Genomic DNA, 8,627 nt, shown 5'->3' on the forward strand with positions numbered 1-8,627 from the left:
GAGGGATGCAGGGACGGCGGCTCCACCACAGCCCCGTTCGGTCCACCTGTGTGGCCCATGAACCACCGGATGGCTCACGCCTGCTGCTGGGAACCACTGGGAGCTTGCCCAAGTGTAGGCTTGGCTTCAGCTGCTGGGCCAGAGGCGGCGCCTGTGATGGGCAGAGCAGCAGCCCCTTGCACTCGGGAAGGGACACTCAATTTGGCAAATGTGTTCATCCACAGCGGGCCGGCGGTCACTGTGTTGATGACCTCATGCCAACTGGATGCAGTGAACGAACTAAAGTGTTACATGCTCCAGATACCCTAGAGAGATGCCTGCACGGCAGAGGGTGGGGCAGAACCTACAAAGGGCCAGGGCCACGTCGAGTCTATGGCGAGAGGCCCAGGTGACCTCGCCCTCCTCGCTCCGGGAGACATGCCACACGGGGGAGACTGCTCCCACCTGTCGCTGAGTGACCCAGAGGCTGCCAGTGTCGAGCAGGGCCTGGAAGAAAGCCAAGGCTCTGCCTCAGGTCTTGGCTGCGAGGGGACAGGAGCCACGGGACCCTGCGTGGAGTCCCTGGCCAGCTGTGCCACGCAGAGCCCTTAGATTCTGGGCAAGGACACACTTGCCATTTCAAAAGTGGTGTGTGATGTGCCGCTGGCCTCTGCAGAGACCGGACAAGGGACAGAAAATGACCACGTGGTCAGAGCGGCCACCAGCAGACAGGTTACAGGCACATGCATCTAAACAGGCCTGGCAGGTCCAGAAGACATGATTAGTCATGGGAGTGAGGGCCCAGGTCCTCACGTCACTCATCTCTTTGACACTAGCAGCTGTCTCAGCTTGTCCCCGGGGCCTCCCTGGGACCCCAACAACCAGGTGGTCCAGGGCCCACTACCTGCCTGGGTGGGCTCCAAACCTGGCCAGGGATGGGGCCATCTCCCAGGGGCAGAGCTCGGGGCAGGGTGCCTGCTCGCCAGCTCCGAGGTGAGGATGCAGGTGAATCCCAGGGCAAGGTCACACCTGGGGAGAGGCGTGCGATGGACGGTGTACAGATCCATTGTGGGGAAGGCACTCAGGGACCAGGGGACAGGACGGCCTGTCCTGTGCATATCAGCTAGCCTCTGTCCTTGGTCACCAGAGCTTGAACAGGTGAGCCCATGGGAAGAGGAACCCCAGTGCAGGGAGGGGACGTACATAGCTCCCTCTTGTGGAAACCCCTCTAGCTGCTGTCCCCACTGAACGGGTGGCCTGTCAGCAAAGGCTGACTCCTCAGTGTGAAGCCTGCAGGAGACTGACCGGTGCTTGTGGGCAAGTTAATCACACAGGACCTTCCATCCTGGAGGAGACAGTGGCTGGTCCCGACCAACACTGACACCTACTCCAGACACAGGTCTGCCGGAAGCACCTTTGCCAGCACCCTGCTTCTAGGGCCCACCCCGGGTTTCTGAACGTCGAAGCCACAGGTCACAGCTTTAGATCAAGGGATCCGTTTTGTGGCAAAGGAGATAAAACAGGAGGTACAGGGCCTCCAGAAACACTGGTCCTCCCATACATGCATCAGTAGAGGCAGCAGCCTGACGCAACCTGGCAAGGTTCTGCTGAGGAACGAGCTGTGGCCCTCCCTGGGGTGCACAGGCACTCAACCAACGGCAGGTGTACGAGGAGCCGGGGCCATCCGCCCTGGGACAAACATGCAGCATTTTTGCTTCCGCTTACTAGAACCTTTGGCTCTGCGACAGAGACTGCGTGGCCTGCAAAACCTGAAACACTTTCTGTCCTAGCCCCAGACCTCCAAGGAGGGGAGAAGGGCTAGTGACCGGGTTCAGTCCCCAGTGGCCAATGATTTGATCAATCACACACATGCAGTGGAGCCTCCACAACCACGCAGAGGGGTTCGGAGAGCTTCTGGCTTGGTGACCACGTGGAGGTGCTGGGGAGTGAGCGCGCCTCGAGAGGGTGTGGGAGCTCTGCACCCCTTCCCCAGACCTTGCCCTGTGCCGCTCTTCCACTGGGCTGTTCCTGAGTTGTGTCCTTTATAATAAACCGGTAACTCACCAGTAACTGTTAAGTACAGTGTTTCCTTGAGTTCTGAGCTGTTCTAGCGTATTACTCAAGCCCAAGGGTGGGGTCGTGGGAACCTCCAATCCACAGCTGGTCGAGCAGCACAGGTGCCAGCCTGGCCTTGTGATTGGCACCTGAGGTGGGGGCGGTCTCGTGGGACTGAGCCCTTCACGGGCAGGGTCTGCGCTAACTCCGGGTGGTCAGTGTCAGAACTAAATTGTAGGACACCCAGTTGATGTGCAGAGAGGTGGAGACTGGTTGGTGTGAGGAACCGCCCTACATTTGGTGTTGGAAGCGTTGCTGTGAGAAATAGAGAACAGAAGTTTCTGTTTAACAGCAGGTGGACAGACATGTCCTGATGGTGCGATGGTCACCAGCGGGCCACTACCACACATGGCCAGCAGCCGTCCTTGGAGGCTGGATGTCTGACCCAACCAACGTTAAATATTCTGGCTTTCACCCCTGTGCCAACGGCATCATTCGGAGCCTGAGACCCACAGTGCAGAGAACCAACCCCACCCCCAACTTTCAGGACTTGAGCCAAGAGCCTCCCCGCAACTTTGGCCGGTTGGGTTGGGTTTTCGGTTCCTTGCAATTGAGGGTTCTGACTGATAGCTCGTCCCACGGGGACGACCGTGTGACTGTCCTGTCTGACCGTTCACGACACTGGCTGTGTGTACTAAGCATATATACTGAACAATCTGAGGCCCGCGGCACCCCTCATTCACCTGTGCTGGGGTCTCCCACGGTCTCTCCTTCCTGGGCCCCCAGCAGGTCTGAGCCCCAGGGCTCCTTTCCTTGCTCCAGCTGGGAGATCAGATCTGGTTTGGATCCTGGAACTCCTGCCCGAGGGGAAATGGGTGAACTGAAGCGCTACGGCACCCTTGGCTTCCCGTCCCAGGGGTAGCGTGGGACTGGGGTTTAGCTGGACCCAGGATGCAGGCTTAGAAACAGGGGGTCTCCCCAGGAGGCTGAGGGGGACAGCAAGCAGGGCAGGGATGTGGGCGCAGCCGAGGTCCACAGCTGTGGGAGAAGTGGGCACTCTAGTCACCCAGCAGCAAAGTGCTGGGAAAGGCCCTGCCCCGGGGATGGGTCCAGAAACCCCACCTGTCCCCTGGGCCTGGGAGCAGAATGTCCTGGCTCTGGTCCTGGAGTCACAGCCAGCCTGACCCCTCTGGGATCCCACCTGTGCTCTGAGTGTGGGCTGGGAGTGGGGAAGAGGGAAGGCGTGGGGCTGAGACACCTCACCCAGGGAGGCCAGGTTCCTCTAAGTCTCCAGCATCACGTCTCTATACAGGGCCCTCTGCCCCGGGTCCAGACGTGCCCCTCCTTCCTGCGTGAAGTGCACAGCCATGTCCCTAAAGGTCAGCAGGCGCTGAAACAACACTGGTGCTGCCCGTGGGGTCACCACCTCAGGACGGGGTGGGGGAATTCAAGGTGGGGGAGACAGAAGGCTCACTAGCAGGCGTGTGGGACCCCTGGATCCCGTCCCAGGTACCCTGCCTGCCAGGGGACCCCTAATGACAACCCTCAACCCAACATGTCCAGCTGGCCCTACTTCTCTCCACCCTCCATCCCCCAACCTGCTCCCTACAGTCTTCCTTGGTGAGTGTCCCTCCCCAGCCGCAGGGAGGCCCCGGGAGAAAAAAGGGGAGGGACGAGGGACGCCCCAGTGAGTTCCCTCCTCCTGGAGAGGACCTGGGACTCAGGTTCCCAGGTGCGGCGGGCTCCGCGGAAAGATCTTCCGGGTCGCAAGGAGCCCAGGTCCGGGGGGCAGGCGCCCTCACCTGGGGCCCGGCGGCCGGGGAGCTGCCCACCAAGCCGGCTTCCGGTCCCTCCGAGGCGAGGGCAGAGGGCTGCGGAGAGGAGAGCCGGCAGGGGAGGGCGGCGGGCCCGGGGGGTCCGGACCGAGCCCCGGCCCTTCCGCGGCGTCAGCTACGAGGCTGGCCGGGACAGGTGCCTCCCGGGGACGCCGACGCTCTGCGTTGACGTGAGGACCCGGGCGCGCGGGTCAATCCATAATAAAGCAGGGGAGCTGGATGGGCGCCGCGCGGGCAAGCGGGATAAGCCCACCCACCACCACTCCACCCGGCCTGCCTGGGGCGAGGCTACAGCTCCCGGGCTCCGCGGTTCAGCGGGGTCGGAGCGGCGCCGCGCCGGACTCACCGCCGAAGCCCAAAGCCCGAATCGGGCCGCCCCAGCCCGCGCACGGTGAGCGGGCCGGCTCCCGCCCGGCTCCTCCCCCTCTTTGTCTCTGCAGGCCCGCCCCGCCCCGCCCTCGGACAGGTTCTCAGGCCCCGCCTCCTCCAGGCCCCTTTCCTCCTCCCGGGTTGCGCCAGAGGCACCATTCCCTGCAGCCCCTCCGCGCGTGCGCGCCCAGGCCCCGCCTCCTTCGGTTACTTGCGCTGGCTCACCTGGGACGCTTGCAGAAGGCACAGGTTTCGGGCCTTTGCCGAGGGAGTTCTGGTTCCGTGGATCTGAATGAACTTGGGAATCAACTTGAGACTCTTTCTAAGGCAGACTTAGGAACCTGTTCCGGACCCTCCTGTTCCTAGGACAGTCCGCATCCCCTCCACCGCCTGGCGGGTGCCGCCCTGGGCCGCGACCTCGGAGGGCCTGATAGTCACACACAGGCACCTCTGTCTCCCAGGATCTGGGCTTGGCATTGACACAGCTCTGTGTGTGTTTTTTTTTAATTTATTTATTTATTTATTTTTGGCTGCATTGGGTCTTCGTTGCTGCACACGGGCTTTCTCTAGTTGCGGAGAGCGGGGGCTACTCTTCGTTTCGGTGCGGGGACTTCTCATGGCGGTGGCTTCTCTTTCCTGCCCAGCATGGGCTCTAGGTGCGCGGGCTTCAGTTATTGTGGCTAGCGGGCTCAGTAGTTGTGGCTTGCGGGCTATAGAGCACAGGCTCAGTAAGTTGTAGCGCACGGGCTTAGTTGTTCTGCAGCATGTGAACCCGTGTCCCCTGCATTGGTAGACGGATTCTTAACCACTGCGCCACCAGGGAAGTCCCACAACTCTGTCTTTAAAAAAAAAAAAAAGCGATTGGTCCAGATACCAGGAAGGTTTGTGGTTGTGACCAACTGGTGTTGGAAAAGTACTGCTTCCAGGTACAAGGAGGATTGGAGCAGTGGAGGTGCTGCTTAGGTGGGAGGAAATACAAATGAGTTACTTAGCTCCTTGGCGCGCAACTGATCCAGCATAAGGAAGCGACAGTTGGTAGTAGTGAGGACCATCCCTACTCTTGCTTCTCTTCTGTAGCAATCACGCTGCGGGGACAGAATAGACCCCACAAAAAAATTGGTTGTGATGTGGACTTATGATGCCACACACACACCAAGAAGGTATGAAAAGATTTACTACTTACATAAGGAGGCTTTTCTGGGGACAGCAGGGCAGCCCTACGAAAATGGCTTGAGAAAGCAAGCAAAGAAGACTAGATAATGAGAGCAGTGTTTGTGTCTTTAGGATTCGGGGGGCATCGGCTGGGCAGAGCCTTGAGGGAATTTTCTGGGGCGATGGTGATGCTCCTTACGTACATCGGGGTTTGAGTGACACAAGGGTCTGCATATGTCAAAGTTCACGCAAGGGTACACATAAGACGTGCATTTCACTGTATAAATTTTACCTAAAAATGTCTCCTCTAACTATATTGAACTCTAGTTAGTTAGTGATCTGCATGCTGAACTATTTAGGAGTGAATTTTACTAATGTCTGCAACTTACTTTGAAATGCACCAAAAAATAAGATGAATGGGTAGACAGAATAGGTATGCAGATGAATAGAATAAATGCATGATAAAGAAATATAGCAAGGCAGTAACAGTAGAAACGGGATGCTGGGTACATGAGTGGTCACTGTACAATTTTTTAAAATAGTTATAATTAAATATGGACATTTTTCACTTATATAATTTTTACAATTTATTTATTTTATTTTTGGCTGAGTTGGGTCTTTGTTGCTGCGTGCGGGCTTTCTCTAGTTGCGGTGAGCGGGGGCTACTCTTCGTTGCAGTGCGTGGGCTTCTCATTGCAGTGGCTTCTCTTGTTGCAGAGCATGGGCTCTAGTAGGCACGCGGGCTTCAGAGGTTGTGGCGCACAGGCTCAGTAGTTGTGGCGCATGGGCTTAGTTGCTCCATGGCATGTGGGATCTTCGCGGACCAGGGATCGAACCTGTGTCCCCTGCATTGGCAGGTGGATACTTAACCACTGCACCACCAGGGAAGCCCTATATAATTTTTTATTGTACATCTTTATACTCATTAAGTATAACTTATGGGTTTTTTGTTTGTTTTGGGTTTTTTTGTTTGTTTTTGTTTTTGTTTGCGGTACGCGGACCTCTCACTGTTGTGGCCTCTCCCGTTGCGGAGCACAGGCTCCGGACGCGCAGGCTCAGCGGCCATGGCTCACGGGCCCAGCCGCTCCGCAGCGTGTGGGATCTTCCCAGACCGGGGCACGAACCCGTGTCCCCTGCATCGGCAGGTGCTCTCAACCACTGCGCCACCAGTGAAGCCCTATGTTTTGTTTTTTTAACTTCAACTTTTTATTTTGAAATAATTTTAGACTCACAAGAATTTGCAAAGTACTACAGAGAGGTCCCATGTTCTTTTCATTCAGCTTTTCCAAAAAAAAACCATCTTACATTGTCAAAACCAGGAAACTGAGGATGGTATTAACTCATGTACAGACCTTAACCGGTTTCATCAGTTTTGCACGCACTCTTTATTTGGGGAGGGGGTGTGTAGTTTTTTGAAATTTTGTCACATGTATGGTTTCTTGTAACCACCACCATAATCAGGACACAGCCCTGCTCCATCACCACAAAGAAACGCCCTTACGGTGCTTCTGCATAGTCACACCTCCCCACAACTCTAACTCCTGGGAACCAGCCTGGTTCTACGATGTCATCACCGCAAGAGTGTCGTATAACTGGAACCATACAGTATGCAGCGTTTTGAGACTGGCTTTTGCACTCAGTATAATGCCCTGTAATCCGCCCACGTTGCATCAAAAGTTTGTTCCTTTTGGTTGCAGAGTTGTTTCCCACGGTGTGGATGGACCTGGGTTTGTTTGTTCATTCACCTGTTGAAAGACAGTTGGCAGCTGTGAATAAAGCTGCTATGAACATTCAGGTGCAGGCTTTTGTGTGAACATACCTTTTTTTATTTTTGTAGGATAAATACCCAATAAATGCAATTGCTGGGTCATGTGGCAAGTATATGATTAACTTCACAATAAACTGCCTAACTCTTTTCTAGAATTCTTTTTTATGTTCCCACCAGCAACGTAGGAGTGATCCACTCCCTTACCAGCATTTAGTGTTGTCACTATTTGTATTTAATTTTAGCCATTCTGAGAGATGTGTTCTGATAGATATTTCATTATGGGTTTAACTTGCATTTCCTTTTATGGCTAATGATGTTGAGTATCTTTTAATGTGCTTATTTGCCATCTGTATATATATATTTTGGTGAACTGTGTGTTCAAATCTTTTATCCATTTTCTGATTGAATTATTTGTTTTCTTACTATTTAGAGAATTCTTCATATATTCCAGATACAAATACGTTGTCAGATATGTGATTTGCAAATATTTTCTCCCAGTCTGCAGCTTGCCTTTTCATCCCCTTAAGAGAATTTTTTAAAAATATATTTATTTATTTATTTTGGCTGTGCCCGGTCTTAGCTGCGGCATGTGTGATCTTTAGTTGCGGCATGTGGACTTCTTAGTTGTGGCAATGCAGGATTGAACCTGGGCCCCCTGCGTTAGGAGCGTGGAGTCTTACCCACTGGACCACCAAGGAAGTCCCCTCTTAAGAGAATTTTTTGAAGACCACAAAGATCTGTGGGTTGTGCAGGGGAAGTTGAGCAGTGGAGGCACTTAGCTATGAAAAAAGATAAATTAACTAATGGGTCAGATCTTTCTTGCTGTTCTTCCCGTTCCAATCTATGATTCCAGCAGTACTCAGGAATTAGTGCAGTACTTGCAATAGTGGCTGAGAAATATTTTGTAATATTAATTCACACTTCTCTTGAATTCGCATATAGGTTGGTCTAGATGAAACACTCATTTAACTTAAGGAAAGGACTGAAAAAAAGAAACTTACCATTTTAGGCATTGATTTAAAAAATTACCGAGGGCAAGTAGGTGCTACTGGCACTGACATGGTTAGAGCCGGTAAAGCTGTGTAGAAGTCAGGCTTTTGGCAAAAAATCTAGAAGCATTTTTTTCTGTTATGTGTCATGTCACTGGGAGACCTGACCTCAGTTGTGCTGATCATGATAACATTCTCTGGAACAATCAAAAGATTATATGCAAGATTTTCTGGATTCGCCCAAAGATGAAACATCTTGGAAAAACATGTCACATATGACCTTGTAGCTGCCCTTGGACATGTGATGGGAATGCTAAGTGCTTTAAAGAAAGTAGATTTAATTTAGATTCTAGAAGAACCTAAAATGTTAAGCAAAACAACGTAACGTTCTCAAAGAGCAAATCTTGGTCTTGAGTAGAAAATGAAATTTCTCTTGACTTTGCGCCACCCACAGGTATTTGAGAGGGACTGCTGCTTATT

Source organism: Globicephala melas, chromosome 17 (genome assembly GCF_963455315.2).
Source record: "Globicephala melas chromosome 17, mGloMel1.2, whole genome shotgun sequence".
Taxonomy (NCBI): domain Eukaryota; kingdom Metazoa; phylum Chordata; class Mammalia; order Artiodactyla; family Delphinidae; genus Globicephala; species Globicephala melas.